We start from the raw sequence: 25,605 nt of genomic DNA on the forward strand, positions 1-25,605 counted from the left end.
TTATTATCGGAAATGGATTAAAAATTGGGTATACTTTTTTGTTGTTATTTCAAGGACTGAACCCACAGGCACTTAACCACTGAGCCACATCTCTAGTCCTTTTTATTTTTTATTTTGAGACAAGATCTTGCTAAGGGGCTTAGGGCCTCGATAATTTGCTGAGGCTTGTTTTGAATTTGTGATCCATGATCCTCCTGCCTCAGCCTCCCAAGCCTCTGAGATTACATGTGTGCACCACCACACCCAGCTAGAGTTTATCTTATAAGATGAAAAGTTCCAGATGAGCCTATTGGCACACCCCAGCAACTCTAGAGGCTGAGAAAGGAAGATCACAATTTGAGGACCACCTTAACAAGTTAGTGAGACCCTGTCTCCAAAAACAAAACAAAACACAAAGTCTGGAGATGTAGCTCAGTGGTAGGCACTCCTGGGTTTAACCCAAGTATAAAAAGGAAGAAAGAAAGAAACAAGAGAAAGAAAGGTGTTCAAGATATTAATTGCACAATTACACGAATATAGGTGACACTATTTAGCTATGTAAATGGTTATCTATTTTACCCTAATAACAACCGTTTTTTAAACTGAATGAAATGACAAAGAAATAAAGTGTACATAACTATTTAAAAACTTTATTTTTGTGGGTATATTTTAATACTGTAGATTATGTGTCAATGATCTTTGTGTTTATCCTTTCATTAATACTATGAGATCTTCATAAATGTAGCTTTATAGTGAACCTTGAAATCAACTTGTGTAATTCTAACTTTTTTTCCTTTTTCAAAATTGCTTTGGCTATTCTAGTTCCTTTTCATTTCTACAGATCTTTTTGAACGGCTTTTCTATATTGATCTTGTGATTTTGAGTGTGGTTTACTTGAATCTTGAGATCAATTTGGACAAAACTGACATTGAACAATATTGAGTCTTCTGATCCATGAACACAGTTTAACCCTTGGTTTAAGTATATCTTAGTTTTTGTTCATCAGCATTTAGTAATTTTTAGCATGTATATTTTGTTAAATTTATACCCAAGAAGTTTGTATTGTTCATATTATGTATAACACTGCAAATGGCATTGCTTTTTTGAACTTTGATTTCTAACTGTTCATTGTCATGAGTTATGATGAGAAATTCACTTGCTCAGATCATTATTTCATATATATCACATAGTTTTTTTCTTGACTGTGTTCAAGGCTTTTAAATTTATCTGTGGTTTTCCATAGTTTGATTATTATGTATCTGGGCGTCATTTTCTCTGAGTTATTCTTTTAGGTTCATTGAGCTTCTTGAATCTGTTGATTTATATTTTACTAAATGTGGAAAGTTTTCAGCTACCATTCCTCAAAATATTTTTACTGAACTAATCTTATTTCCTTTTGCAACTCTAATGACATAAATGTTATACTTTTTGATATTGTCTCACAGGTTCCTGAATCTCTAGTCATTTAGTTCAATGTCCTAACCTTTTTGTTTTAGTGTTCCTCAGACTAGATAATACTTATTGACCTATTTTCTAGTTCACTGGCTCTTTCCTCTATCATCTCCAGTGTACTATTGACTCCATCTGGTAAATTTCTTATTTCAAGTGTGTTTTTCAGCTCAAAAGTTACCATTTGGTTCTCTTTTATACTTTCTATTTCTCTGCTGAGAACATCTATCTATCCATTCACTTAAATGTGCTTCCCTTTAGTCTTTTGTCTGCTCATTCTAACATCTGGATTTTCTCAATATTCACATCTGCTGATTATTTTCTCCCTCGAGAACTGGTCACATTTTCCTGGTGTTTAGTATATATAGTTTAGACCATCTCCCAGACACTTTTGCTATTATATTGCTTCAGACTCCAGATCCTGTTATACTCCTCTGGAGAATGATGATGTTTTTGTCATATCCGGTAATCATCCTTTTAGTTTCAGATTGTAAATTCTACCTTACATTCTGTATCTGGCAGTTTGAACCTTCAATGGGTAGAGTAGTCATACAGTAGAATACCTTTTCAGCCATAAAAAGAACAAAATATTCAGATGTACTACAATACAACTGGATTCAAAAACCATTATACTAAATGAAAAAAGTTAGATGAGTCCATTTATATGAAATATCCAGAAAAGACAAATCTATATAAACAAAAAGTAGAGTACTGTATTTTTAGTGACAGGGGTAAGAACAGAAACCAACTATAAATAGAAAAAGAGATCTTATTGGGGTAATGTAAATGTTCAAAACTAAACTGTAATGGTGCTTGCACAACTCAATAAATTTCCTAAAGATCATGTAACTATACATATAAAACCAATGAATTTTATAACATGTAAATTATAGCTCATAAATTTGCTGAAATACTAACTCTTATTTTATTTCTCTAAGAATTTGCTCTGCTTATTTGCATCTGCCCCCTGTTGGCTTTATTCAAGATTAATATGAGACTTAAATGGGTAGCTGTGATCTCACTTTCATTCACTAAGAATTTACTCTGCTTATTAGGATCTATCATATGTATGCATAGCTCAGGGGCTCAATCATGGCTTATCCAGAATTAGGGGACTCCTTATCTTTCTCCCCTCTGTTATTCCTCCCACACTTTTGGGTCTTGTGGGTGTCTTTATTCCTTTGGCCAGAAAGTTGATGAAATTTCTATTAAGACTTTTAACTTCCACCACCTTAATACTCCCATGTGACTAGAATCCAACCTTGGCACAAAGAAGTACTAAAAAAAGTGGGGGAGGGGGGCATTTACCACCCTGATGCAGTTTATTTCACATTATTTTCCTTCATATCTGTCTACTCTAATAGATTGGAAGTTTTATTTCATCTGGAACAGTTTTGTCATCCCCTAAACTGCTCTGCAACAGAAAGCCGTAACTCCAATATCCTACTTTCTAACTTCAATTCCTTTTCCTTCCATCTTCACTCTTATTTAGCATCCCAAAACAACACTCACCTATTAACTCATAGTTCTAGAGGTCAGCAATCCAAGTGGGCTCAACTGGGCTCTCTGCCCAGGGTCTTGCAGGGTCAAATTTGAGGCATTGACCTGGATGCACTCTTATCTAAAGGCTCTGGAGAAAAATCAGCTTCCAAGTTCATTCCATTTCTTGACAGCATTCCGTTATTTGTGGTTATAGTACTGGATTCCCATTTTCCTCCTGCTATAGGTTTGATCTCAGCTGCTACAGGCAGCTCACAGGTCCTTGCACATGATCCACTCCATCTTCAAAGCCAGCAAAGGTCTGGACACAATGGCACACACCTGTAATCCCTGTGACTCAGGAAGCTGAAGCAGGAGAATTCCAAGTTCAAGGCCAGCTGTGGTAAGTTAGCAATACCCTGTCTCAGAATAAAAATGGATGGGGATATAGCTCAGTGGTTTAGCACTCCTGGATTCAATGCCCAGTACCAGGAATGGTAGGGAGTTGCAGGGGAGGTACATCAAATCTTTCTTGTGTTTTGAATGTCTTTGATTTCCCTTCTCATCTTTACTCATACTATATGTGATGGTTTGAATCTTAAACATCCCCCAAAAGCTCATGTGTTAAAGGCTTGGTCACAGCTAATGGCACTACTAGAAGGTAGTGGAAACTTTAAGAGGTGGGACCTAGTTGCAAGAGATAAGTCATTGGGGATGTATCCTTGAATGGGATATTGGGATCCCAGTCACTTCCTCTCTCTCTCTCTCTACCTCCCAGCTACCATAGTAACACAAAGCTAATACACTATACATACGTTTTTTGGGGGAAGAAGGAGGCATTGGGGATTGAACCCAAAGGTGCTTTACCACTGAGCTCCATCCCCAGACCTTTTTATTTTGAGATGGGGTCTGTCTAACTTGGTGAGTGTATCACTAAATTGCTGACGCTGGCCTTGAACTTGGAATCCTTCTGCCTTATCATCCCAAATTACTGGGAGTACAGGCAAGCTCCACCATGCCCTACATCTCCCAGCTTTTTAGTAGAAGTTTTGTAGCTCCTTTGAAGCTGTAAAACATCCTAGAGAAATTTCTCAGTTTGCTTCTGTCTTTTGCCTTTGGGGTCTATTCATTGACCTACATGGGTACAATAACATGCCTCAAGTTATTTTATGTGTTAGAAATATATAAATGTCATCCATTTTAGATAATTTCTTAGGTTGGGAATCTATATACTTAGTCTGCTACATAATATGCCAAACTCTGAAAAAAACATTTTAGGTTATTGTTACATGATCAAACTACATTTCTTTAAAAACTATTTCTCATTTTGGAAGATCTACTTTTACCCTTATTACCCATTTAAATGTTTTCTATTTTCATGAAAAACATACTCTAGTAACAATGTAGACTTTTTGCTTTCTTAAAAAGGTACGGCAAGGAGACATTTTTGAATAAGTAATTTGCACTCAGTCATTAGGAACAAATGTTTTTATGAAACTGATGAATCAATATAATCTGTCTTTTTATTCTGAGCCAGTGTTTGGGAAATAACTCCTCATCAGTCTCTTATGGTTCTTTAGTCTCATTAACCTAGGGCACTGGCAGATTTGCAAGTGATTGGTATAAATTTACATGTCTTTCTACTTTCATGTGTTAATAACTTTTTTCACATCAAATCTATGTATTTAAGAGTAGCAATTTTCTCCATGAGTTTGAATCATGAATTGTAGTTAATGATAAATTCCTTTTTTGTGGGGAGAGGTCTTTGGGGGCAGGGAGATAAGTGACAGGGAGAGAGAGAGTGAGAAAGATGCCTCCTTTTGCTTCTTGATAAAGCAAACACTGACCTTGTTCTACCTAAGTTTCAAGCTATTCATGAACTAAAAGCTTTTTCTTCAGTTACTCTTTCTCCTGTCATCTTCAGCCTTCTAGAAAATGCTAAATCTTGTTTATCCTCAGCTCTGGAACCATTTGGTTTCTCTGGAAATAGATCATCAACATCATTCATCTAAAACAGAAGCCACATATATTTAATACAGACAGTAACTTAAGCACTCCAAAAGGCATTAGTTGGTGACTACACATCCTCACAATTCACATCATACAAACTCTGCCACACTGCCAACTTAGGCTGAAGTGACTGTTAAAACACACACACACACACACACACACACACACAATGACAGAATTCAGAGAAGACAAAGAGATAATATAATCCAATCCTTCATTTATTTTTACAGACGGGAAACCGAACACTTGAGAGGTTAATTGACATGCACAAGGTCATACAGCTACATTATTGTTTTAAATTGAACATTCATTCTGTGACACTAGGACATTTTTATGTAATGTATGTTATCCTAACCAAAGACATTGCGGTCACACAATGATGCATTTTTCTCTTCATTTCATAAAATATGAAAATAATCACAACTATCTGTTCATTGTGAGAACACCCAGTCTGGTGCTTTAGACCATAAGCATGAAATTGCATCCATTTGATGTTTTGCTTTTTATAGCTGCAAAATGCAGTTTCATTAAATATCATTGATTAATTTATTCAGCAAGCATTTGAAAGGATGTTCTTGAGACTGGAGGCCAAGGATGATATGGGAAGGATGTTACAAACATAGTAGGAGATGTGTTCTCACTGCCATCAAAAAGCTTTGAAAGTTTTGTGGGGAGAGAACAAAATATGCAGAAACTGATGTAAGAACAAAACAAAGCCTTGGATCTGCAGATCCCAAGGATTATGCAAATTAGTTTTGTGAGTTCTGAGAAGACCCATCAAATAATGGTGGGACCTTGGTAAAATGGAGGTTAATTAGGCAATTCCCTGGAAAAGGTAAGCTATGAGCAATCATGAAAGTGATTGAAAGGCATTAAAGTGTAAAGGTCTTCTCTGTGAGGGAATAAAGTTGGGTGGTCTATAGGGATATAAGAAAAATTTACCTAAAAGAGCGGGCCCATTCTGATCAGGCCATAACAAACTAAGAGTGTTGGGTTTGGGGGATGAACATGGAGTCCATTGCTATGAGTTAATGAATGGTAGGCTGAAGAACTTCCATTTTCCCTTCCAAGTACTAGGTGGATCCAAGTACTAGGTTCTGATGTGAAAAGGGAGAGATATCTAGTCATAAATTCAATATTCTTTGAATACCTAGTATGTATCAGGGCTTACCTCATGCAGGGCACTATGCTAAATTTTCTCATTTATTCTTTTTTTTCCTGTAGTTCTAGGTATTGAACCCAGGGCTTGGCACATGCTAGGCAAGTGTTTCATCACTGAGCCAAATCCCCAGCCCTCATTTCTTCTTCACAACAATACTAAAAGTGAAGTTTTAATGTAAGGAAACTGAGTCTCAGAGGAAATAAATAGTATTCACAAAGGCTCACAGCTAGACAAAGGTGGACACTCAGAATCAGACCCTTTGTCTCTAGAACTACCATTTACAACCACCAAAGTTACAGGCATTGTCTATAGTGTTTTGTGCAAGAGAAAAATATAATGAAAAAATACTGTTGGTAAGAGATTAAACCAACAGACACATGAAGAAAGAACATAAAAGCAAAGTTCATAATTTTTAATGGCACATGTGAAATAGTAACCATTAATTCAGTCACAATTCATATTAAAGTGCATTCCTTTTCCCCTGCTGAATTAAAAAATCATATATATGAATGTTCTGATGTGAAAGGGGAGAGATTAAATTTAATACCACCTGTTTCCTATTCCCAGCTGTGCTGAACAATGAGAACAATACACACAAATTTTATTATTTTTGCTGACAGCCATTATTATCCTTTAAAATGATGAAGGAAGTCTAGAATTTGATGAAGTTTTATGTATATATGTGTTTTATGTATTTATTTAATTTTGTTAGAACATGAAATCCTAGCCAAAGAATCAATTTTTCTTTTTATATACCAAGGAAGAAATATGTCAAAGTCAAATATTCCGTTTGCAGAAGTTTCACAATAAAGTAACAATCAAATTGAATTATTCAACTAGTTTCTGCCTCAAAAATCATAATAGAAACAGATCAAAAAAGCACTTCCTGCCACGCATGGTGGTGCATGACTGTAATCCCAGTGGTTTGGGAGGCTGAGAAAGGAGGATCTTGAATTCAAAGCCAGCCTCAGCAATTTAGCAAGGCCCTAAGTAGCTCAAAGAGACACTGTCTCTAAATAAAATATTTTTAAAGGGCTGGGAATGTGGTTCATTGGTAAAGCGTCCTTGGGTTCAATCTCCAGTACCAAAACAATATTTTTTTTTACAGTTAATATCACCAAGTTGCTTCCACTAGTAAAATCTTTGGACTGAAAACATGAAGGAAAAATCCTACAATGACAATGGATCTGAACATATATTTTGAATACCTGCAATGAGCCAAGTGGGGAGAAAGGGGCTCTTGGTTTAATTGGTTTGTTTCTTCCCACATCAATGCCCATTTTGAATTGTTTAAAAATAAAAGATGGTTAGAATTTGTTTAAAAATAAAAGATGCTAGAAAATGTCATCTCTAGAATCTTAAATCCTAGACCAATTCTGCTCAATTATTTGAAATGCAATGTAAATTCTCATCAATTTTTTGTTATCCAAATTCCTTTTGTTAATAACCCTTTCCCCATGAGAGATTGATCCACAGTAAATGTAAACTTTGACCCTGGGTCTAAGCTGCTCCATTTCTCAAATAAACTATGAAGGATCTTGAAGATAAGTAATCAACTCTCTAAGAGGGTTAGGACAACTGTTAAGGAACTGCTAAAGTCCCTTCCAGCGCCAACATTTTCTAATCTATGGAATGTCAATGACATTGTATTACATTGTCTATTTGTGGTCATTCTTCTGGCTAATATATAACCATCTTTGTATACATTTTGCTAAAAATGCAACCTAGAAGAAACCCCCAAACAAGGAACTTTGAAGTTATTTCCTTTGAAGACATTACTCTGTTGAAGAAGTTCTAACACAGAGCACTGACAGACTAAGAGGGAAAATGAGCATGTCTTAGATTAATGTCTAGCCTATTCTTAAAGTCAATCCAGGAAGGAAATTCCTATATTCTCTTGAGTAATCTTGAGAAGCTGATGAAATGTTGCCAAATATTTTCATTCTTATTCAAAAATGACTAAACTTTGGCTGCCTGAAAGTGTTACCTGTTTTTAATATCCTTACAGTAATTTATGCTGTGCCATGTCCATAGTGAGCTAAAGAACCTATGTTTAGATGTTAATCAAGACTGTTACTCAGTTTGAGGCATTGGTGACCTGGGAAAATCAGAGCTCTTAGGATGGAACTTAAAAAGAGTTTTAAACTGTTTGCATGCACTGTAAAAGTTCATTTACATTTTTGTCAACATGTAGCTTCTCAAAAATATTCTTAGCATACAGGATATGACCAAAACAGATTAAGCCATCATTGAAAATTCTAGCAGAGGCAGAAAACAATTTTAAGCCATTAATTCTCCAAAGTCTGATTCGTTTAGGGTATTGGATTATCAAAGCAATGAAATCACTGTCTAGTTTTGCACCTTTTACAGTCAAAATGGAATCTGAGCCTTTTTAAATTTTTCCAAAATTTCTGACATGAATTTACATATTCTTGAAACTCAAAAGTATATTTGCATATATTTAAAATATAATCTGAATCTGTAAATTCTGTATACAAGATAAATATAACAATATTCATTGATACATAAAATTACATATGTTATTTTATTTATAAACATGCACACAGATAATTATAGAAAAAATCTCAAGCATAAATATTTATTTGTTTTTTAAAACTATGAGCAAACTGTTTGTGGTATGATATTTCCTCCCTCATTCTTTTCACCTTTATACACTATGGGAAGTAGTACTCATAATAGCATTGATTTCTAGAAAGAAAGTGGATAGATATTAAAATAATCTATGTATGTAGAATCATTATTCTACATAACAAAAGAAGCACAGAAGAACATCTACTAATCATCGACCCAGATTTAGTTCACAAAGTTCTGGTCTATGTTTTAATTGATCTAACATTTACAAATCAAGAGATAACATTTTTTGAAAAATCCAGGTTTGTGATTTCTCCTGAAAAAAATCAAAAGTTCTTGCAAGACTGGGCCTACATTCCAGTGTGACCACAAACAAGAGGGCTGTGTTCTTCAGTACATCACTGTCAAACATGCCATCCCAATTATCTGCTGCATGCTTGGTCTCTATGCTTATTTGAGTTTGCAACCACTGATTGGTCTTGCTTACAGAAGTGGACTAATTCAGAAGTTAAGTGACTTTACTGAAGTCATTTTAAAGAAGAACAGGATGAGTAAGTAGATCTGTTCTTCATCCTCAGATTATATTCTGCTTTAGAGAAAAACCACATATTCACAATATCATATTTGCCATAATGGAATACAAAAGAAGGTGAAAGAAGAAGCGATAACATCTCATTAGGTACAATAAGAAAGATTCCGTGAAGGAAATATACTTTCACAAAGTAGAACACCATAAAAAATAGTTTGTTGCTTTTCTCAGCGTTAATTCTAGCTCTAACATTAACCAGCTTTCTGGTTGATACTGATTTAACCTCTCAGGCTGTTTTCTCATTTGCAAAATAGAATAATAGAATTACTAAGTAAGATTGTCATGAGGCTTAAATAGGAAGATAGAGGTAATAGACTTTACACATAGTTAAGCAGTTTGTAATATATTCTGATTTTTATGAAAATTATTAGTATTTACTGATAAAAAAGGAAGAGGTGTTTCTATGCTGAAGTATGAACACCTAGTTCAGAAAGTATAAGGTAGGGACAGCAAAAAGCATAACAGGGTCAAATTATAAATAAAAGTGGCAACCACATGAGAGACACACTCTCCAGGTCCTTCCACCCCACAGCAGCTGGAATCACTCCCTACTGACATATTAAGCAGGAACAACAAGCCACCCAGCAGACAATAGAATCACATGACCCTGGTGGAAGACCTGGCCTGCCTCCCTGCCACTTCCCTCCTCCTTCATCCTGCTCCTTCCTAAAACTAGCTTAGCCTCTGGTGCTCTACAGAAAAGGGGACAAAGCCATTCATGCAGGACAGAGGCCACCAACTAAAATTAGAGTCCTCCCCAAAGCCAGGGGCAGGGAGTGGTTCACCTTGTCCCAGAAATAGCCTATGAGGACACAAAGGAAAAATAAAAGCCACTCCACCCAGCTAACAGCACCTTCCACATCCACAACACTATAAACTTATCTTCACCATAGAAATGGTGCCTTTATCAGGCTGCAATGGTGAATCTGTGATTTCTGGAGTGGGCAATGAGTTCTGGATGTTTCTTCTTGCACCAACTAGCTGTGCTCTAAACTACAGAGTTCAGCCACCCTGAGATTCTACTCAACAGAGGTTGCAAAAACACACACAAACATAGACACACACATTCACCTCTCACAAGAATACAGATAGACCAAACAGACATAAATGGGCTCAAACATGGCACCTCACCTGACATGGATAAAGTCAATTAACTGGGAATTTAAAGGTAATCTCACCATAGGAAATAGTTACTTTTTTCTCATGTTTTATAACAGTGAATTCTATTAAACACTGCATTATGATTCTACATCTTGTAAAACAAGTTTTATTTTGAATAAGACACAACTAGTGTAACATTCTGAGATTTCATGGTATTTGCTTGATGACTGCACAGTCTTTTACCTTCATTGATTCACATTTTGATACATGTGTTTTGTCATCCATTTTGTTTGACTGTCATTATTAAGCAGATAATACTACAAAATTGTCAAATTAGTTGTTCATTTTCATTTAAACTCCAAGATCTGTGTATTTATTTATTTATTTTTGTGCCAAGGATTGCACTCAGGATTGAACTGAGCCTCATCTCTAGCCCTTTTTATTTTTTTTATTTTGAGACAGGGTTTCACTAAGAGGTTTAGGGCCTCAATAAGTTCCTGAGGCTGGCCTTGAACTTTCAATCCTCCTGCTTCAACCTCACAAGCTCATGTGATAATAGGTGTGCACCACCATGCCCAGCAAAACTCCAATATTTCTGTCAATTCAACTCTCCTGTCAATTATATGGTACTTTCTATGTGCACTTATAAAAATAATATTCAATTATTCAATAAAATAATAATTATTAAGGATCTACTTTATAGTTCATGAGTATCGACTGTTAAATAAAAATCACAGAAGGCCTTACACCAACACTTTGTTGTCTCTCCCTGTTGGGATAACTTTCATTCCCCCTGAATGCATATTTCTCATTTTAGCCTATCTTTTTGTGTGTGTCTATCTTTTGAGATTGCCTGCCTTCTCCCTTGAGTATATATCTATTTCCTAAATAAACTTCTGTCTCTGTCTTTGCAAAAAATCACAGGAAGCCATTGATTTGGAGCAGTCTTCTGCACTGGGCCCAACAGACCAGACTAAATATCAAAACGGAGTCACCCGTGTTAGACTTCCATATCACTAAACTGAAATTAGGTTGTTTTCTAACCTTCTAAGAAATCAGGAAAATGAGAGATAGCCAAATTTCCCAAACACATACCATTGGCATGATAACTAAGATTTCTCTGCTTTAATCTTTATACCCTTTAATCCTTTAATTCTTACAAAAAGCAACTAGAAATAATCTGATATTAACCTATCAGTTTTTTTTCTATTTCACTATCTCCCTGTCTCTGCCTTACAAAGAAAGTCACTTTGAAATGATCAATCTGTCTTTTGTTCTTTGTTTGTGCTATTTTTCAGTCCTTCTCTGTCTAAAAAACCAACCTCTTCTGCTTAACATATTGGAACACTTATTCAATTTTATGTAATGAAGTGTTGCCCAATTCTCAAATTGAAAATAAAGCAAATTAAGCTTTTTAAACTAAATTGTTGTAATTTTGTCCTTTGACCCTACCATGTGCAAGGGACTCTGGTAACCCTAGGGATCCAGTGCTGAACAAGGCAGACATTGTCCTAGAAATAGTTGGAGTAGGGAAAGTGCCATAGGAAATGAATGGGAGTTGTAGATTTCTTTCTTATATAACAGTACCAGTGGGTCAACAGATTAGGATGGCAGTGCTATTCCATATAGTAAGTAACAGTCATGAAACAATAGAGGATAGCCCTTTTTAAACTTATGATTTCCAAGGGAGCACTCTCTGGGTCATCTGTATTCCAGACACTAGGAAGAGAAAAGAAACTGGAGGTCACTTTCAAATAAAGGAGACATGGCAGAGGAGTAAGCATAGCTGAGCTCTATAGGTAGGACACACCACTTTCACTCTTTCTCCATTGTGTACAAAGCATCACATGGTTGCATTTGTGATGCAGTGGTCTTAGAAATGTACTTTTTCTTAGAATAAATCTTAGTGTTATAAATTTGATTCCTCACTATATAGCCACTCTAAATTGAGGAAAGGAGGCAGCTAACTGCTTCTGCCTACAGTTTCTATACTCGTGTAGCTTAGATTTGACTGGAGGAAACAGATAGTATACAAGTACACAATGTATTATTTTAAAATGTGATAACCATAAAAAAGAGAAGCACGATGGTATAATTCCAGTGCTTGGGAGCCTGAGACATGAGGATCGCAAGTTCAAAGCCAGCTTCAGCAACTTAGCGAGACCACGACTCAAAAAAATAAAATGAAAAAGGCTGAGGATGTGGCTCAGTAGTTAAGCACCCCTGGGTTCAATCCTCAGTATGGACAGAGAGAGAGAGAAGAAAGAAGAGAGAAACAGAGGTGGGGGGCAACAATGGAATATGATAATGTAAGATAGGGAAAGCTGCCCAAGTTGAGAATGTAGCTAAGATCTGAATAATGAGTGTGGATTAACCAAGAAAATGGGGTTATTAAGTGCATTCTGAGCCACGAAAAGAGTGTATGCAAATACCCTGTGGCAGAAAGGAGCTTTAGAGAGCGTAGAGATTAAAGGAAGGTTAATGCAGAGGGAACATAAAGAACTAAGGAAAACACAGGGTGAAATGAGACTGAAAGGGGTGAATGTGAGTCACATCATTCAAAGCTTTGTAGATCTTGTTAAGACATGAAATTCCCCCAGGATCAACAAGGACAACCACATGTTGGTATCTGTATTTTGAAATGGCTGCACTGTGGAAAATGGATTGAAATGGAACAAAGCCCAATACAGGAAGATAACTTAAAAGGTTTTGAATGCCGTAGACTTGTGGTGGCATAGCCAGAGAGATTTAGGAGAAGAAATTGACATCTAATAATAGATTGAATATGGAAAAGAAAGAAACGTGAGAGATGATTTAGGCTTGCCTACCAGAATAAATGGTGGCACTTCTGGTAGATACTATTACATGGAGGGTAAATTATGATTTTATTTTTGAACATGGTAAGTTTAGGCACTTTCAAGAAAAAAGATATATCATATACACATTCAATTCTAAAAGTCTAGAGACAGATGCACATTTTACACTAGAGGTACATGTCTCTCTCTCTCTGTGTGTGTGTATGTCTGTTATTGGGGATTGAACCCAGTGGTACTTAATCACTGAGCCACACACCCAGCCCTTTCTTGTATTTTATTTAGAGACAGGGTCTCCCTTAGTTGCTTAGGGTCTCACTAAGTTGCTGAGGTTGGCTTTCAACTTGTGATCCTCCAACTTCAATCTCCCAAGTTGCTGAGATCACAGGTGTGCACCACCACATCCAGCTAGAGATTAAAGTCAGGGGCACTCAACCATTATGCCACATCCCCAGCCCTATTTTGTATTTTATTTAGAGAAAGGGTTACATTGAGTTGCTGAGTGCCTGGTCATTGTTGAAGCTGGCTTTGAACTCGTGATCCTCCTGCCTCAGCCTCCCAAACTGCTGGGATTATAGGCATGTGCCACCGCACCCAGCTTCGAGATTCAATTTTGACAGTCATCTAAATAAGGTAATAATTTGTGTTAAACATGGATGAAATCTTCTAGGAAACAAATTGAGAAAAAATAATGATTACAGATTGAGAAAAGAAGCCTTAAAACTGGCTCAGTAAAAAAAGATGAACCCATGAACAAAACAGGATGAAGAAGCCAAAGATGTAAGTAGAAAACTGCAAGAATTTTGCATCAGAAGAATTAAGACAGTGGAACATTTCAAGGAATCAGTGATCTAAAGTAGAGAATGCTGGGAGTCGGAGTCAACAAAGCCAGTGCAGTTTTTCTTTTTTCACTGTTAATCCTACAAGCTCAGTTCTAAATGTTGCAGCAAGTCCCCTTTCTGCATCTTTTTTGGCTTTATAACAGTGAACATTTTTAAGAAAACTCCTTCATTCCTCCTTCAGCCCAGAATTCCAATGTACAGGAAAAAAAAAAAGGTGGAAGCCAAAAGATAATCAAAAAGAACTGCAAGTTCCTCTGTGTACACTTGAGTATAGGTTTCTTTTTCCAAGTTTGCTATGGGAAAAAAATGCACTTAAAAACTTGTATTCTTAATGCAGCTTGGAAGGAGCATTTCACTTCTCCTATTTCTGTAATTGCGATGTCCTCTCCTTAAAATGGAGCCCACTAATCAAATAGTTGCATCTTAGTAAAAGTAAAAGCTGCTGTGCACATTATAAGAATCACCAATTAATGCTAACACAAGTTTTATGACCAGATAATGTTCTCCCTTCTCTTTCCACACAGATTGAAATAATATTAGTTTAAAAGTCAGTGTCTATTAGCAGAGTCAGTATGATTTCTAGTTATTCCATGGCTTCCAAAAACCAAAAGGAAACAAAGAAACAACTGCTGTCAAATGGCTCTAGGTTTTGATTTTGTTAACTAAATTTAAACTAACAATAATAATGATCAATTCATGTTTTGTCAATGACCCACAGTTCATTCTGATTTTATCAAATGTAACCTTTGTGTTCCTAGACTTTATCAGTCATGGGGGATAATTAAGAGCCCAGTTTATATTTCAGGCAGTATCAGGCTCAAATTTCCCATTTGATTTTCATTCTACTGTCAACTATTATTTATTGGGCGTCTACTATATGGCAAGTATTCTTCTTAGTGGCAACAGTAAAGCAATAAAACAAATAAATTGAGCCCTAATGGAGCTTACCTGTTGCTTTATTTGGGTTTTGTGAGGCTAACTTCATTTTCTGACTTTGTTTATATGAGAACTGGATAATAGGAAGGCAAATAAATTCTCAAGGACTCTTCCATCTTCTTTTTCCTTTATTACCCCCACTACTAGAAAACATATCCTGAACTATTTGGGAATTAAGGCAGAGAATGTTTGTGTTGCCTGACTCTCTCCATCTCTTTTATCCTTATTATACTTTCCTTTTGTATATTTGTTTATTTGCAGGTCTGGGGATTGAATCCAGGGGTGCTCTGCCGCTGAGCTACATCCTAAACCTTTTTTTTTTTAAATTTATTTATTTGTTTTTTCTCAGACAGGGTCTTACTAAGTTACTGAGGCTGGCCTCCAACTATAATCTTCCTGCCTCGGCCTCTTGAGTTATTGGGATTGTAGTCATGCAACACCACACTCACATCCCTCTGTGTTTTAAATCAGTATATTATTTTTTTTATTTTCCCACTATGACAATATGAATTCTCTACTTCCCAAAGGTTTTTTTTTTTGTATTTTTTTTGTGTGTCTGTTTTCAGTAAAAGAAAAAGACAGACTTTATCTCCCCTTTTTTCTTTGGAGATTAATCAACCTACAAATCCCCAAATTGTCTTCAGAGTCTTTTCTAAGGCTGTGGTGTCATATTCTCCAGAAGGCGGGACTCCTAGTAACCTAAGTGGACATCCCAGCATTCCCCAAGGAAACTCTTTGCTCCTATTTCAAAAAATACAGCAATAATAAAAAGGCAAAACAACTACAAAAAAATTCCCCCTTCAGAAAATTTCATGGTATTCTCCCCTCGAAAGAGCTACTAGGGGCTGATACTAAAGAACACACACACACACATACACAAAGAAAGGCATAAAGAGGAACATGCATTCCTCTCTCTGCCAAGCAGATAGCAGAATTGTGATAGTAAAGGCTATGCATATTTTTAAAAATTTAGATATTACCAAAATGTCTTGAAAAGTTGTATCAAGTGGCACTCAACCAACAGTGTGTGAATGAAAATATATTAATTGTGTATTGCTTCAACATTACTGATGAAACAATAGGTACTGTATCTCATTTATTTATTTTTTTATTACTGAGATAGAACACCTTTATGTTTATTGACCCTTTGTAGTTCATGTTTTGAGGATTGCAAGTTTATGTCCCTTATCTCCTTCTTTTTATTGCTTCACTTGTCACCTGCTGGTGGATACCTCTGATAATGCTTTCAACACCCTACCCAAACCGCTCATGTGAACCTCCTTGTTACTAAGTCCAATAGACACTCTTCAGTTCTATCTTACTCAAACTCTCAACAGCCTTTCTACAATGAACCACTGCCATTTTCTTAAGTACTGTCTACCCTTAGCTTTCATGGCAGGACACCACTTTGGTTTTCCTCTTACCTGCCCTCTCATCATGCTTCTCCTCTACAAGGGTATTTCTTCCTCTGGACATTCCTTAAATGTCAGAGTTCTATCCCAGAGTTCTGTCCTAAGCCCTCTTCTCTTATTACAGTACTCACTGTTTCTGCTCGACCTTATGATGCAGACACAAATTACCCTTTATAGAGTAATGATTCCCACATCTCTATCTCCACACATCCTTTCTCTTGAGTTCCAGATCCATATAAGCAAATGCTTTCCAGAAATTTCCATTTTCATTCCTTTAGACACTTACAACTTGACACAATATTATTCATTATTTTACCTTTTTCTACTTCTTTTGCAATCACTCCAGTATATCCTATTGATCACTTACCAAGTTCTGCCATTTGCTTGTCTGCCTGCTTTCCTCCCTTCCTTTTCTTTTTTTTCTTTTTTTTTTTTTTAGACCGGGGATCAAATCCTGGGGTGCTCGACCACTGAGCTACATCCTCAGCCATTATTATTATTATTATTATTATTATTATTATTATTTTATTTTTGAGACAGGTCTTGCTAATTTGCTAAAGGTCTCACTAAATAGCTGATGCTGACCCCAAACTTGGGATCCTCCTGCATCAGCCTCCTGAGTCACTGGGATTATAGGTGTACACCACCACACTAAGGCTCTCCCAATTCTAACTTCTAAAAGAAAATGTCAAATTCAACCACCATTCTCCCTTCCCACTGATGTCCCCCTATTCAGGCTGCCATCATCTATTTTTATAAATCATGGAAAAAATCCTTTTAAATTTTCTTTTGAAGTTGCCCACTCCAATCAATTCACCATGTTATAATCAGTCATATTAACTGAAGTCCAAATCTATTATTTCCCTGCATAGAGCATTTCAGTGGCTTCATTGTGAAAATATAAACTATGTAACATGACTTACAAGGCTTACATGTTGTGATTTCTCTTCTTGCATCTTGTGCTTTAGACTTACTAAAATGTGTAATTCCCCCCAAATATACATTCTGTTTCTCAGTTCTAGGCTGTCACATGTTTGTCCACTATGACTAGACTACTGCTGATCTATCCCTTCAAAGGTTGGCTCTCTTCTAACTGTGTCTGACTAATATTCAGGAAGTTTTCCTTGACTTCCCAGATATGGATTAGATATTTATCCTATAATGTTCTTTGTTGTTGTTGTTGCACTAAATATTGACCCCAGGGACACTTTTCCACTGAGATACATCCCCAGCCCATTTAATATTTTATTCTAAGAAAGGTTCTCACTAAATTGCTTAGGGCCTCACTAAGCTGCTAAGGCTGGCTTTGAACTTGCAATCCTCCTGCCTCAGCCTCCTAGATTGTTAGAATTACAGGCATTTGCCACAACACCAGCTTGTTTTGTTTTGTTTTATTTTACACTGCTGGGTATTGAACCCAGAGCCTCACCCATGTCAGGCAAGTGCTCTACCACCGTGCCACACCCCAGCCCCAGGTGTCTATCCTATAATGTTCTGATTGTAACTTCATCATACCAAGTTTTAATTACTGTATTTACTTATCTATATCTCCCAGTAGACCACAATAAATATGCTTAATTAGTGTTTGTTCATCCTCTCAGATTGAATTATAAAATCTCTTTATATAGTGAGGATTTCAATCCTCTGCCATTTTGTTGTAAATATTTTCCTACCAAAGAAACTACTCTTCTTATGCTTCCCTAGCAACTTATGCCCTTTACTAACTTCTTTCCTCTAAATGTTATTCTTTCTGCAGGAAAGTACTTACTCCCTATGAATCTTGTGGTGATTGAACCTAGGGGTGCTGTACCACTGAGATACATCCCCAGATCTTCTTTTTTTAAAATTTTTTGAGTCAGGCTTTCTCTAAATTCTGGAGGCTGGTCTTGAATTTGCCATCCTCCTGCATCAGCCTTCCAAGTAGCTTGGATTACAGGTGTGTGTTACCAAACCCAGCTCCTATGCATCTTTTAATACTCATTCAAATGGCATTTCCTTCATGATGCTTACTTTACTTCTTGAGAAAATTATTAATCCCTGTTTATATACTCTCGTAACACTGTATATATGCTAATTTGAAGACCAGAGTGTTTTCATTTCTGGGGAAATTATATTTTTTTCATGACTTTTGCCTCCATTAGACTATAAACACTTTATAAACAAGCATTTTCTTATTCAGTTTTTATAATTCCTATGTCCATCACTCTGCTTGAAACATAGTTGTACCTTTAAAATATTTTCTTAAATGGTTAGTTTAGGGTCACAACTAAATGATGTTTAATAATAAATATATATAAACAAAACATTTTCTATGAATAACCATAATCCACTACTCCAGGAAATTCCTGCTTGAATATTAATTTCTCAGTTAACAGGAGCTTCACAATTATAAAATGGAAAGTTATAGTTGGTACCTAGTGTCATATATTACTTAAGGACCATAATTCAGAAATTAATAATAAGTAATGTACACTAATTTTAAATTCAAGTTGTAGGTTAAGCAAAAGAAAAAAAATATTATGACGAATAACTGTAGTCCTCTAATAATGTCTATACCTTACTGATTTTAACCTCTATACTTTTGATTGAAGGAGGAGAAATAATTGACAGATATTTATCCTTGCTTACTAAATTGTCCAGAGGCAAAAACTTGAGATTTAAATTGCTCTGCTAATTACATTTAAAAGTACTTTCTAATTGCCCTTTCTTAAGAAATTGTTTTTGCATTTGTTTAGGGTTCTTTTTAGAATCACCTCTAGGTTCTTAACATTTCTAATTAGACTTTCCTTTTCAAAACCTGCCTCTTCTAATGGAGTTTAGAAACTTTTTACTTATATAATTCTTAAGGAGAATGTTTATGGGGGCTTTAAGGATCCCCCCCATTTAATTAGAGCCAAAGAGCATTTGAGCCTTATATTTTAGAATCAGACTGGAGATCTAGACAGGATCAGTTATAATCAAGCTCATTCAATTACCTTCTATTTCATATGAGAAAAATGAGGCCCAGGGATGCTAAGTATTTTGATGAATTTGAAACACCAAATTGAACCACCAAAGTTAGAACTAGATTCCCTGCTTATTATAGTCAGCTATTTCACTGCTGTGACTAAAACATTTGACAAGAACAATTTTAAAGGAGGAAAAGTTTATTTGATGGCTCAAAGTTTCAGAGGTCTTAGTCCAAAGACAGCTAGCTGGCTCCATTCCTCGGGGCTTGGGGTGAAGCGGAACATCATGACAGAAGAGTATGGCAGAGGGAACCAGCTCACATGATAATCAATACAAAATATAAACCCCAAAGGCACGCCCCCAATGACCCACCTCCTCCAGCCACACCCTACCTGCCTTCAGTTACCACTCAGTTAATCCCTATCAGGGGATTAATGCACTGACTGGGTTAAGGTTTTCATAACCCAATCATTTCTCCTCTAAATTTTCTTGCATTGTCTCATACACAGACTTTTGGGGGACACCCCACATCCAAACTGCCTCTTGTTTTCCACTAAATAGCAGTGTCATTTTCAAAGTTTGTTTGGTCATTTAGCCATGATTCAGAAATTCTAGTAAAAACTGATTTATTATTCAACAAGTATAAATTGAAAGTTTACAATGTGCTAAGAGCATGCTTGATTACTTTGAACTCTCTGCTATTTTTTGATATATGAAATGGGTGAATAAAGCAATTGAGCTACCTAGCCCAAGTCTGATGGTGGTGCAGATCTATTGATTCCCTTACTCACTGACTCCTAACTCCCACTTTCACTGACCACTCTCTTCAGCAGGGTGTGGTCGTGCATCTCTATAATCCCAGCAACTGTAGAGTCTGAGGCAGGAGGATTGCAAGCCTCAACAATTTAGCAAAATCCTGTTTCAAAATAAAAGTGTTCTGAGGATGAAGCTCAGCAGAAAAGTGCCTCTGGGTTCAATCCCCAGTACTTGAAAAAAAGATGGGGCTGGTGGTAGAGTACTCACCTAGCATGTGTGAGACCCTGGGTCCAATCCTCAGCACCACGTAAAAATAAAATAAATAAAATAAAGGTATTGTGTTCAACTAAAAAAATAAATATTTTTTAAAAGGAAAAGACAGTTTGCTTTATGGAGAAAAAAATCTAAACTTAATCTCTTTCTTCTTTAGTATATTCAGATTACATTTTGTTCTTTCACTGTTCTTCCAGTCTCTTTGATGGATTCAACCAATCACTGAGCCATGTTTGCCTAACAGCTGAGAGCCCTTTGCCTCCAAAAGCAGTAAAGAGACTCTGATTTGTCTTTTCCATTTTCTGCCTCATCCATGGTTAAGAAGAATAGTGCCGTTTCTGAGCCCCACTGTGTCAAACCTCTGTTTTCTCTTTCCAGCTCCTTACCCAAGTGGCTAAATTGGCTAGATCAGCACTAGGGACCAAGGTATCTTCAATCCAGAAGAGGAAGGACTAGGAAGGCCCATTTTGTCCTTAGGCATCATTTGTGTCTTCCAACAATTTTCCCCATATTTTGAGGTTTTGGGTCACTGCTATCTGGGTTTTGTGTGCGTGTGTTTGTGTATTCTAATGGTTAGAACCTAGGAAGGGAGGAAGGTGAATGATGTACAACTCTTAAGCCAGTCTAATAAGAAAGACAGACATCAAATTAACAGTGAAAAATAATTAACTACACTTACATAACTATTCCTTGGCATTTACATTGATTCCAGGACCCCCATGGACACCAAAAATCCATGGATGCTCAGACCCTAATGTAAAATAACAGAATTTTTATATACCCTATGCATTTCCTCCTGTATACTTTAAATAATCTTTAGATGACTTATAATACCTTACACAATATAAGTAGTTGTTATGATGCATTGGTTGGGGAATAATGACCCCTAAAATCTAACATGTTCAGTACAAACTCAACTGCCATGGACCTAAGTACATTTTCCACCTATGGAATCTGTGGATGCAGAACTTGTAGGTATGAAGGACTGACTATACTAAATATTACAGAAGACAAGTTCAGAATGTAACAAGGGTGTACATATATCAGGGAAGACTTATTAAGGGAGTGTCATTGAAATCAGGACCTAAAAGATAACTAAGAATTTAGGCAGGCAGAGGGAAGGTTCAAGGCAAGGAGGGGGCAGAGTAATCCAAGCAAAAGAACCACTATGTTTGAATGTTCTTAGGAATAAACAAGCATGATATGGCCCAGGAACTTAAAGAAGACCAACAGGTCTTGATCAAAGAGCATAAAAAAGGCTATATCATTCACTATAAAAACTATAACACTTTATTTTTACTATTTCTATGCCTCTGGGGTTCAATCCCCAGTATTCAAAAAAATAAAATAACATAAAAAAGCAATCTTGGTTATTTATTAAAATATAATCTTGGATTGCAATAATACCAATTTTATAATCATGAATGAAATTGGAGAAATTTAGACTTGTAATGGTACCCATGTAACAGAATACTTTGCTGTATAAATGCGTTAATAAAAACAACATAAAATTGAGCTAATCAAAATACCTTTCTCTCCAACCATGCCAATGCTATAGCCTGAATCTTAAATGTCCCCAAAGTTTTATATGTTAAAGTCTTGGTCTCCAGCCCATACTGCTATTGGGAAACAGTGGAACCACTAAAAGGTAAGATGGAATGGGAGGTCTTTAGGTTATTGGGAGTGTATCCTTGTTCCTCCCCAGCCTCTTTCTCTTTTCACCCCTTGGCCATGTTCTCTTACTCCCCACAATGATGCACTGTCTCACTACAGGCCCAAAAGCAATGGAACCAACTGATTATAAACTGAGACCTCTAAAACTGTTAGCCAAAATAACCCTTTTCTCTTTTAAAGTTATTACCTTGGGTGTTTGTTACAATGACAGAAACTGACTAACACAACAACCAACTGAAGTATGAGCCTCAGGTATCTGAAAACTACCCTTACAGGACATATTGATTTCTTGATCACAGAGCTCAGATTAATAAAAGCCCTTTCATCACTCCCTGTTTATCCAGTCCCATCTTCAGACATGAGAATCAATGTCCAACTTATTAACTTTTCAAAATTTGGTTTTGCTAGCTACTAGTTCATTTTGTTTTTGCTTGTTTCTCTTCAGCAAAGCAAATAGAAATTTCAAACAAATAATCTACTTTTTCTCACTAATTAAGCCTTGCAAACAGTATCAATGTGAAATTATTTGGCCTAAGAGTATGTACTTCTTCAAGGCCCAGTAACAGCCTACCAGTCTGACTGCACTGGCAACTTCTTATCCTTGATGTGCTTGCTCAATTTCAATTTTTATCAGCAGCTTCTGTTTCTTTATGAGCCCCATCATCAGTACATTTAGGTTTATCTAAAAAAACAAAAACAAAAACAAAAAACCTGCTTTGTTTTTTTTCTAATTGCTGCAGCAAAAAAAGCCATTATGGCAGAAGTCATAGCTCAGGCACCCACTTGTTTATCTGTACTGTTGGCCCCATACACTGTTCCCTTTCTTTCAGAAGTTTGATTTTTCACTCAAGACTCTCTTAATTTATCTTCAGTGTTTTAGATGGTTGAAAAAGCTGGGAAAAGGGAAAATGTACTTTTTTGTTTCATTTCCCACAGCAACAAAGCACAGATTCATAGAATTTATTGCTGAATGGTACCTCAGTGATTAGACCTTCTCTCATCGAAACCCCAATTCCCCCTACTCCCTCTCCATCCTTGCTCTAAGCAAATGATCTATTTTCTTAAAATGCAGTCTCCCTAAAATGTTCTCCATGGTATACTTGTAACTTATCATTTTTATTTCTGTAGTTATTCTTTCTCTCCTCCTGTAAATCTCAAAAGAAGAGGAACCATTTCACTTTTTCTACTGCTAAAATATTTCTGGTTCTAAATTCTAGTTCTTTCCATTTTTATTAGTTGTTCATGTGATTATGACAATACTAATGAGGATTATAACTAACATTTACTTAATGCTCTTTAGATGACCAGCACTACCTTGTTTCATCCCCACCTCAACCATATGATTTAAGCACTATTATCATCCCCAATTTATAAAAGCAGAGACAGTGATCCTCATAAATACATCATTTTACATCATTTATACTTGTTTGTATTAACTGTACAGTTTGGAGGGTTTATAATGAACTACATTCTAATTTTTAAATAAAACACAATATATACAATAGAAATGTTCTCGTGGGTGAGCAGACATGAGTGAAACCATCAGGGTAGTTTACCAGCAGTCTTACATTCTTTGTCTACTACAAAAACACAATGGGTCATTCCATCAATCAAAAAATATTTGAGAGGGAACACCATTTGCCTACTATGTACAAAGCATTGTGAGGGAAACAAAGCAATATAAGAAGAAATTGAAGACAGTTGGCTGTTTGAAAATCATGATGTCCAGGCCATTAAGAGTTAGAGGAGGGCTGGGGATGTGGCTCAAGCGGTAGTGCGCTCGCCTGGCATGCGTGCGGCCCGGGTTCGATCCTCAGCACCACATACCAACAAAGATGTTGTGTCCGCCGAGAACTAAAAAATAAATATTAAAAATTTTCTCTCTCTCTCACTCTCTCTCTCTCTCTCTCTCCTCTCTCACTCTCTCTTTAAAAAAAAAAAAGAGTTAGAGGAAGAGTAGTTCACTGTGACCAGAATGCACTGGAACTATAGGTAGGCCTTTAAAGTCAGCATCTCACAGGTATATGGAAAGGGAGGGTGGGTCTCAAAAAGAAAGAAAAACATTTCTATCTTAATTCTCATCATCCTTTTGAGCTCACTTTTCTCTCTTGATTGAGAAAATAATAGCAAAATTGAACACTGGGGTCTGAGCATAATTAAGAGGATATTTGAGTCCTGGCTTGATTATTTCTTTCATCTCTGGATTTCCAGGTAGTTTCTTAGTATAGAATTGAAACTCATATTATTTTACATCAAGAAAATTTCTACCTTACTTTCAAACTTGCTTTGATTCATCTGCTTTAGGGTCAACTTAGAGCAGAAACTTTCACAACACATATACAAAGATGTATAATAGGAGATATAAAATGGAACCTCCTCCCAATGTCTTCTCCCAAAATAAATTACAAATTGTACTTAGAATCACTGTTAACAGAATTCTGAGCACATTAAAGGCATGCAGTCACTTGTAAAGTGAGTGATCACTAATTATTCTACTTTAATTATATTCATTCCAATAGTTCACAATAATCACCAACTCCTGCAAAAATAAGATTTCTCAAAACTAAGGGAATTTATCTCTGTTAAGCTTTTGAGTTTTTTTTTTTAAAGAAAACATTCTTTGAATTGAAGCTTTTCCGTGCCAAAATAAACTTCAAACCATAAATAAAACCCATTGAGAAGGAAGCTGGGAGCATCACTATCCTGATCCTTTGATATATATCTTTACAAAATCTAGATCAATTTAATAGATCAGACATTAAAGTGTATTTTGTCCTTTCATCAACTCTATAAATTCTATGGTGTTAGTTGCCACAGTAAAAGCCATCTAAGAAACCCTGAAACTTAGAAGTTACTTCAATTCTATCATATCCAAAGGCTGAAAGGTGGCTTTGCTCTTTCCTTTGTATTGATCTTCCCTCTCATTTTGCCACTCAAAACTGGCTTTCTCTTCTATTTTGAAACTCTCATAGCTAGAGTGAGATTTCCTGGAATGTCAACATCTGACACCATCTTTCACATTAGGTGAGCTCATTTTCATCACAAAGAATCTAATTACAGGAGAGAACAGTATGATCTATTCTTATAAAGAGATATTTATAAGAATAAAAAGGCATGCAATTAATTATTACCATAGCCACAAGCTTTATGGGGTTTTTGTTTTGTTTTCTGTTTGGGGGGAGATGGTGCTGGGATTGAACCTAGGGCCTTACAACATGCTCAGTTTGATTTTATTTTTAAACCCTCACTCCAGTAAAGCACAGTTCTAAAGGGAAGGTAGATCTAGATTTTGCATATCAACTTCTTTATTGAAGATTTTTGAAGGGATTTGCATTGCAAAATTATACTTATTTTGGAAAAAGTTATTGTTCCAAATCAGCAAATTGTTAAAGAGCTCCATGTCATGGTTTTCTAAGTAGCATAAGTGAGTTTAAAAGTAGAAAAATGTATAGTGAGATTTAGAAAGCTCAAGAAAGGGACCCTAACCAAAGAAGATTCATCCAGTATGACTGAAAGTATCCTTTATTCATGTCCTGTGGGTTTTGTCTTAAGGGCGGGTAGCATCTTAGCAGCATGGGCTGAAGGAGAG

This window comes from Urocitellus parryii, chromosome X (genome assembly GCF_045843805.1).
Source record: "Urocitellus parryii isolate mUroPar1 chromosome X, mUroPar1.hap1, whole genome shotgun sequence".
Taxonomy (NCBI): domain Eukaryota; kingdom Metazoa; phylum Chordata; class Mammalia; order Rodentia; family Sciuridae; genus Urocitellus; species Urocitellus parryii.